The sequence below is a fragment of the Ahaetulla prasina genome, chromosome 5, assembly GCF_028640845.1.
Source record: "Ahaetulla prasina isolate Xishuangbanna chromosome 5, ASM2864084v1, whole genome shotgun sequence".
NCBI classification, from domain to species: Eukaryota; Metazoa; Chordata; class Lepidosauria; order Squamata; family Colubridae; genus Ahaetulla; species Ahaetulla prasina.
The window spans coordinates 112005816-112014814 of record NC_080543.1 but is presented as its reverse complement, the minus strand read 5'-3'; the positions used below and the strand labels follow the sequence as shown (position 1 = coordinate 112014814).

General features: G+C 45.0%; 1 long non-coding RNA gene across 1 annotated transcript; it reads right to left on the bottom strand.

Annotated features, from left to right (window-relative positions):
* Positions 1 to 1925: 1925 nt before the first annotated feature.
* LOC131199647 (uncharacterized) lies at positions 1926 to 3421 on the bottom strand. Its single transcript, XR_009155378.1, has 3 exons — positions 3310 to 3421; positions 2620 to 2743; positions 1926 to 2041 (listed from the first exon to the last, which is right to left on the bottom strand). It is a non-coding gene; the product is annotated as an uncharacterized LOC131199647 (long non-coding RNA).
* Positions 3422 to 8999: the final 5578 nt, after the last annotated feature.

Sequence of the window (8999 nt, the reverse complement as noted above, 5' to 3'; positions counted from 1 at the left end):
AGTTGATTCAAGGCACGATGGAGACGCGACTCCACCAGGTTCAAGGCAGGATGAAGATGACATGACTCCAGCAGGTCCAAGGCATGGCAAGGCAACTTGACTTCAATGGATTCAAGGCACGACGAAGGCAACACAATTCCAGCACGATTCCAGCAGGTTCAAAGGCAACCTCTTCCCCGCTCACTGTTCCCCTCCCCTTCCCTCTCCCCTTCTTCCTCATTATTCTTCACCTTTCTCCTCCTCTCACTTCCCCTCCTCCACCCCATTCCCCATCCATCTACCCTCTCCCTCCCTCTCCCCTTCCCTCTCCCTCCCTCTTTTCTTTCCCCTCCCCCTCCTCCTCCTCCCTTTTCTTCCCTCCCCCTCCCTTTCCTTCCCCCCTCCCCTCCATTTCCATCATCCCCTAGTATGGCTGCAACATCTGTCACCCCATTGATTGTCAGGTTGATTCGGCTGATCTGGCTGGCTAAGGCGGGTGTCCCCGTCCTCCCTCACCGCTCCATTTTTGTCTCTTCCAAAGCTGCATCTTAGTGGAAGAGTCCATCCCAGATAGGAGTATAGGGTATACGATAGCTGCGCTCCTCTGGTAGAACCTCCAGACAACATGCCACTTGGAAGAGATCATCATTCTGACCATTGTCCCCCTCTCTTGCCTTCTCCTCTCCACTCCTTCCCCATCATTCCCATCCTCCCCTCCCCATCCTCCCCTTCATTCAGATCATTGTCCCCCTCCCTTGCCTTCCCCTCCCCCCTCCCCCATCATCCCCTTCATTCCAATCATTGTCCCCCTCCCTTGCCTTCCCCTCTCCCCTCCTTCCCCACCATCCCCCAATATGGCTGCAACATCTGTCACCCCATTGATTGCCAGGTTGATTCGGCTGATCTGGCTGGCTAAGGCGGGTGTCCCCGTCCTCCCTCACCACTCCATTTTTGTCTCTTCCAAAGCTGCATCTTAGTGGAAGAGTCCATCCCAGATAGGAGTATAGGGTATACGATAGCTGCGCTCCTCTGGTAGAACCTCCAGACAACATGCCACTTGGAAGAGATCATCATTCTGACCATTGTCCCCCTCTCTTGCCTTCTCCTCTCCACTCCCCCATCATCCCCTAATATGGCTGCAACATCTATCATCCCATTGATTACCAGGGATTATTTTGCTATTCTTGCTGGCTAGGTGGATGTCCCCGCCCTCTCTCCCACTTCATCCCCTATCCCAGATAGTAGTATAGTGATCTTTGGTCATGGGAAAAGAATATATGATAGCTGAACTTCCCTGCTGGAACCTCCAGACAAACATGCCTCTTTGAAAGAATCTTCATTCTGATAACTGATATCGGAGCGTAACTGACAGTTATCTGCATGGATGAAATGATAGAGCCATTAGCCATTAGCCATTAGCCATTAGCCATTAAAATTCCCAAGTTAATGAAAGGCCATCCTTTCATCTCCCCCTCCCCTTCCAAGTTTTCTTCTCCCTCTACCTAGCAAACAAACACACCTTGTCTGCCCCATCCACTCTTCCCTCCTAATTGCAATCCCCTACCCTGAATTCACTCTTCCAACATATACTCAATATCATTCCTTTCCATTCCCCCACCCCTTCCCTTCCCTTCCCTTCCCTTCTCTCCTTCTCTATGATTCTCCATTTTTAATTCCTCAATCTCTCCGCCCCTTCCCTCTCCCTCTCTGTCCCTGTACCCAAAGTCCATCTCCTCCTATCCTTTCTATCCCCATCTCCCTCATCCTCCCCCTCCCAGTTCTGTTCCCACTTTCTATCCACCTCCCCCTCTATCTCCCTTACTCACTCTGCCTCCCCTCCCTAGTCCCAATTCACACCTTCACCCCAATCTAAATCTAATCAAAACCTTCACCCTCATCCTAAATTAACCCTCACTCTAAAACTAAAACTAAACCTTACCCTCACTCTTTATCTAACTCTAATTCTAACCTTACTCTCTGATAGTTGGCTATAAAAAGAAGGTAAGTTTCTTGAAGGTCTTCACTCTTATAACTGATAACCGACATTAACTGACAGTTTAGCCTGCAGGGATGAAATCATAAAGGCATTAGAATTCCCAAGGCGATGAAAGGCCATCCTTCCCCCTCCCCCTCCCCTCCCTCCCTTCCTCCCCCTACCCCTTCCAACCCCTCTTCTCCCCCCTCCTTCCCCCTCCCCCTAGCACACACAAACCCTTGCCTTCCCCTCTCTTTTTTTCCCTTCCCCTTTCCTCAATTCCCTCCTAATTTCAGACCCCTACCCTCAATTCCCTCCACCATATATTTATCCCTCTCTCCCTTCTCCCCATCACCTGCCCTCCCACTTCTCCTTCTCCTTCCCCTCCCTCTCTCCTTCCTTTCTTTACCCGTCCATCTCCATCCCCCTTCCCTCTCCTTCTCTCCCTGTACCCACAGTCCATCTCCCCCATCCTCTCTCGCCCCTCCTCTCATGCTCCCACTCCCAATCCTTCTCCCACTTTCTATCTGCCTCTCCTCTCTATCTCCTTTACTCACTCTCTGCTTCCCTACCTAGTCCTAACCCTCACCAGCACTCCATTAACCTTCACTCTAAAACTAAACTTTCACTCTTTATCTAACTCTAACTTTAATCCTCATCCTTACCTTCTGATAGTTGGCTTTAAAAATGAAAAGTTTCCTAGAGTCAAGGAGCCTTGCTGAAGACCAACCACCTTTTCGAAGTCCCTCACTCTTATAACTGTTAACTGACTCTAACTGACAGTTTATCCTGCAAGGATGAAGTCATAAAGGCATTAGAATTCCCAAGGGATGAAAGGCCATCCCTTCCCCCTCCCCCTCCCCTCCCCACCCTCCTCCCCCTCCCCTCTCCTCCCCCCTCTTCCCCTCCCCCTAGCACACACAAACCCTTGCCTTCCCCTTCTCTTTTTTCCCTTCCCCTTTCCTCAATTCCCTCCTAATTTCAGACCCCTATCCTCAATTCCCTCCACCATATACTTATCCCTCTCCCCATTCTCCCCATCATCTGTCCTCCCCTTCTCCTTCTCCTTCCCCTCCCTATCTCTTTCCTTTCTTAACCCCTCCATCTCCATCCCGCTTCCCTCTCCTTCTCTCCCTGTACCCACAGTCCATCTCCCCCATCCTCTCTAGCCCCCTCCCTCTCATGCTCCCCCTCCCAATCCTTCTCCCACTTTCTATCTGCCTCTCCTCTCTATCTCCTTTACTCACTCTCTGCTTCCCTCCCTAGTCCTAACCCTCACCAGCACTCCATTAACCTTCACTCTAAAACTAAACTTTCACTCTTTATCTAACTCTAACTTTAATCCTCATCCTTACCTTCTGATAGTTGGCTTTAAAAATGAAAAGTTTCCTAGAGTCCAGGAGCCCTGCTGAAGACCAACCACCTTTTCGAAGTCCCTCACTCTTATAACTGTTAACTGACTCTAACTGACAGTTTATCCTGCAAGGATGAAGTCATAAAGGAATTTCCAAGCTGATGTCAGGCCATCCTTTCCCCCTCTCCTCCCTCTCCTCCCCTCCCTCCTTCCCTCTCCTCCCCTCCTCCCTCCCCTAGCACACACAAACCCTTGCCTTCCCTCCTCTTTTTTCCTTTTCCCTTTCCTCATTTCCCTCCTAATTTCAGACTCCTACCCTCAATTCCCTCCCCCACCACACACTTATCCCTCTCCCCATTCTCCCCCTCACCTCCCCCCCCCTTCTCCCTCCCCTCCCTCTCTCTCTCCTTTCTTAACCTCCATCTCCATCCCTTCCTCTCCTTCTCTCCCTGTACCCACAGTCCATCTCCCCCATCCTCTCTAGCCCCCTCCCTCTCATGCTCCCCCTCCCAATCCTTCTCCCACTTTCTATCTGCCTCTCCTCTCTATCTCCTTTACTCACTCTCTGCTTCCCTCCCTAGTCCTAACCCTCACCAGCACTCCATTAACCTTCACTCTAAAACTAAACTTTCACTCTTTATCTAACTCTAACTTTAATCCTCATCCTTACCTTCTGATAGTTGGCTTTAAAAATGAAAAGTTTCCTAGAGTCCAGGAGCCCTGCTGAAGACCAACCACCTTTTCGAAGTCCCTCACTCTTATAACTGTTAACTGACTCTAACTGACAGTTTATCCTGCAAGGATGAAGTCATAAAGGAATTTCCAAGCTGATGTCAGGCCATCCTTTCCCCCTCTCCTCCTCCCCCCTCCCCTCCCCCTTCCAACCCCTCTCCTCCCCCCTCCTCCCCCTCCCCCTAGCACACACAAACCCTTGCCTTCCCCTCCTCTTTTTTCCTTTTCCCTTTCCTCATTTCCCTCCTAATTTCAGACTCCTACCCTCAATTCCCTCCCCCACCACATACTTATCCCTCTCCCCATTCTCCCCATCACCTGCCCTCCACTTCTCCTTCCCCTCCCTATCTCTCTCCTTTCTTAACCCCTCCATCTCCATCCCGCTTCCCTCTCCTTCTCTCCCGGTACCCACAGTCCATCTCCCCCATCCTCTCTAGCCCCCTCCCTCTCATGCTCCCCCTCCCAATCCTTCTCCCACTTTCTATCTGCCTCTCCTCTCTATCTCCTTTACTCACTCTCTGCTTCCCTCCCTAGTCCTAACCCTCACCATCACTCAATGAACCTTCACTCTAAAACTAAACTTTCACTCTTCTTTATCTAACTCTAACTTTAATCCTCATCCTTACCTTCTGATAGTTGGCTTCAAAAATGAAAAATTTCCTAGAGTCCAGGAGCCCTGCTGAAGACCAACCACCTTTTCGAAGTCCCTCACTCTTATAACTGTTAACTGACTGTAACTGACAATTTATCCTGCAAGAACGAAGTCATAAAGGCATTAGAATTTCCAAGCTGATGACAGGCCATCCTTTCCCCCTCTCCTCCTCCCCCCTCCCACCCTTATATCCTATCATAAATTTAAGCCCTTTCATTGCAGTAGCAAACTGCTACTGAGCATTAAAAAAATTGTCAAGGTGAAAGCATTTTTTTTGCTATATTTGCCAATATTAGGAAACTATATTTTCAAGTTTGTTCTCATTGGAAATATAGAGCAATATTAATTATTATTCTATATATATCACATCTCTATTTGCTGCCTATAGATTTTGAAAGAGCAACCAGTTGATCACATGAAAGCTAAATAAGAAGGAGAGACAGGGGGAATAAAAGAGTCTTCCTATGTTATTTCAACTCTTGTCCCTGATATATTAGTACCTTCTGGGCAAAGCCTGTATGAATAACCCTTTCCCATATCCCACAAATAAATGAAATTATGCAAAATAGGATTAGCACTGTAGCTGTTCACATGATGGATTTAGCCAACAAGCTTAGACTTAATATTAATACATTATTGATTTGATTTGATTAATTAAATGAGGTAAAGGCTACCATTATGAAATACCTAGGGGAAATTTAGTGATTCAGTAATAGATGCTTTGCAGCTAAAACAGGACATAAGGTTAGACAATGAAAAAATATATATGACATAATTAATTTACTCCTTTAAAGGTTCCTGTTTTTGTAGTTAAATTTAGTTAAGAAATTGAGGCACCAGGCTAAAAATCAGACAACTGGAAGTGGAAGTCCCACATTTGAAAGCTGTCACTTTCCCCCAGCCAAACCTACCTCTCAGGATTGTTGTTCTGAGGAAAATAAGAGAAGGAAAGAATATTAGATATGTTTGACCCCTTGCATTATTTATAAAAATAATAAAAATAGGATAAAAATAAATTTAAAAATGAATAAAATCTCTGTTAAATTGAACTAATGCTGTGTGTACTGCAACGCAAAGTAATTGTAACCAGCAGATATATTTGAAGTCACAATTCATTCATTTTCTATAATCCATTAATTCTACCTCAACTTCTTTGAGCTTGTTAGCATCACAGGAGGGCAAATAATTATATTTTAGAATGAGGAAAAAAAACAAGAATAGTGTTAGAGTAATAACCATACAGTTAGAAAACGTACAGAAGATTAAGTACTGAAAAAATTGCATGCTTCCTCTGTTATTTATGGAGTGATTATTAAAATCTACAAGTGCATTTATGATTAAATATTTTTATTGTTTTCATGACTCATGAACTGATGGGATATAACAAAAATAATTTTAAGTGTATTTACAGTGAACACAATTCCCAAAACAGTTGAAAATTTATTTATTTATTTTTTGTATTCATTTATTTCAAAAATTTATATTGCCGCTTACTCACTCACAGCAACTCTAGATGGCTTGCAATCACCCAAACAGAAGGATTTAGAGTCCCTTAATATTCAGGCAAGAAAGAGATACTCTCACTGACAAAAGAAACATTCAGAATTACTCAGAATTAAGTTCTTAGCAAGACTTGCGATGAGCAAACTAAACATATATGTGATGGGATCTCCAGTTGTATTGCTGGGAGACATTAGGCTCCTAACCATTTAATTCTGTAGGCTCCGTATGATCCCTTTCCACTCTCTTCCAATAACAGTTACCTAACTTGTAAGTTATGAAGTTGAGAATCTTGTCAAGAGAAAGAGGTGGCAATTGAAACACAGCTTGATTAACAGGGCTGAATACTATATACACCATGAGGATATCCCAAAAGTGCTTTTTCAGCAGGCAACTGGATTTCCTTGTTTTTTCTTTGAAGACATTTTGTTTCTCATCCAAGAAGCTTTTTCAGCTCAGACAGGATAGCGAAGAAGCTTCTTGGATGGGAAGCAAAACGTCTTCAAAGAAAAAAGAAGAAAGTCTATGATAAGTTGGAATGCACAAAATTGCCTCCAGTGGTACTTCATTGACATGGGCCTAAAGGAAGGGCTAGAACAAAAAAGTTGTGTAGATATCCCTCTGGCTCTTACTAACCATAGAGAATTGCCATGCTGTCACAGATGGAACTGAAACAGATTTATCAGAGAGAGGAGTGGAAAAAATAACCTTGAAAACACAGGTAGTATTCAGTCCACACTATGTTCCCAATCTTCTGAGCAGGAATATCCAGGGTTGGGTGGGATGGATGTAAAACAATTAAGCATGGTGTCCTCATCCGTGTGGTTTGTATTTCAGTTCTTTGTATATAAAATATCTGGGGGAAATATCTAATTGCTCTTACAGAAGAATTTTGTTTTAAAAAATTTTCTCCTTCAGCAGAACTGACCTTAGCATTTTTGGATGGTGGGGAGAATTCATTTATCCCAGCATTAAATAAACCAGCCAACTTTGAGAAATGGTGAAGGAATTTTGTCATTCATCTCTCCCAACTTCAAAGGGTACAAAGTATGTGATTTATCAAACGCTTGCACGCAAAATGCTTTTTTGATATTGATGGTATGTAAATGAAAGGGGAGGGGAAGGAGGGAGAGTAATCGATAACTAAATACAATTTGCCATTGGTATGTGATTGTCAACCTTCCCTCCCTACGCCAATTACTTTTCATGTACAGCAGCCTTTGTTAATAACCAGAGCATTAATTTTAATTAATTAAATCAAAAGTAAAGTTGGTCTGAAACACTATTTATGTTTCCTGATGAGAAGAACATGCCTGAAATCAGGATGACCTGTGGCAGTGATACTAAAAAATGGTGGTGTGACAAGATGACCAGGGGTCTGCTCCCTTTATAACAGGGGTCTCCAACCTTAGTAACTTTAAGGCTTGTGGTCCTCAACTTCCAGAGTTCCTCAGCCAGCAAAATGGGGAGAGGGATAAGCTGGCTAAGGAACTCTGGGAGTTGAAGTCCACAAGCCTTAAAGTTACTAAGGTTGGAGACCCCTGCTTTATAAGGTGTATCACATCCTATAACAAATATACAGGTAGTCCTTGACTTAAAACAGTTCATTTAGTCACCGTTCAGAGTTACAAAGGCACTCAAAAAAGTGACTTATGACCGTTTTTCCACAGTTACAACCTCTGCAGCGTCCCCATGAACATGTGATCAGAATTCAGATGCTTGGCAACTGGTTCATACTTATGACCGTTGCTATGTCCCAAGGTCATGTGATCCCCTTTTGCAGCCTTCCGACAATGGGGAAGCCGGGTTCACTTACCAACCGGGTTGCTAACTTGTCAACTGAAACAACGCAGGCAAGAAAGGCAAAATTCACTTAACAAATGTCTCACTTAACAACAGAAATGTTGGGCTCAATCGTGGTCATGGGTTGATGATTACATGTACATAGTTGTGCCTGTTCAGTTCTCCACATAAAGTACTTTGCCGCCATCTGAGATACAAATAATAAATCTGTGTTTCCCATCACAAAGTTGCATTTGAAACTGTATGTTAATCAACTTTTTTTCCCTTCTTCTACACTTCTGCTTCTGATTCACTTTTGTTTAAAGTTATTTACAAGCAGTCCTCGACTTACACAACCTCCCAAACTTGAGCCCCAAATTTGACTTAGCACTTAGCAACATTGCCAAGCGAGACAGTTGTTAAGTGGGTTTTGCCCCATTTTACAACCTTTCTTGCCACAGTTGTTAAATGAATCACTGCAGTTATTAAATTAGTCCAATGGTTGTTAAGTGAATCTGGCTTTCCCCATTGCAAAAGGTGATCACGTGATCCCCTGGGACACTGCAACCGGCATAAATATGAGTCCATTGCCAAGCTTCTTAAGAGCCATGGTGTTGTGTCTTGTCCGCTCTCACCGCAGCCGGGGTCTGCTTATCTGCTCCCGAACACGGAGGAATGTATGCCTCCCGGCCTCAGTCCTGGCTCCATGCCCAAACAAGCTGCAGAGGAGGGGGCACCTCCCGGTCCCAGCCCTGGCTCCATGCCCAAGCAGGCTGCAGAGGAGGGAGCATCCCCCGGCCCCAGCCCTGGCTCCATGCCCAGGCAAACAGAGCAGCTAGACCCCTCCCCCTCCTCCACAGCATGTGAGCCTGAGGAAAGTTTACTTCCAACAGCTGATTGGAGTGATCCTTGCATCAGAAGATTGGATAGGCGGAGGCAACAGAAGGAAGGGAGGGGCAGGCCTTAATGAGTGCTGAGTCATGGAGCCACACCCCATGGCCTATATAAAGGATCTGCTTTCTGGC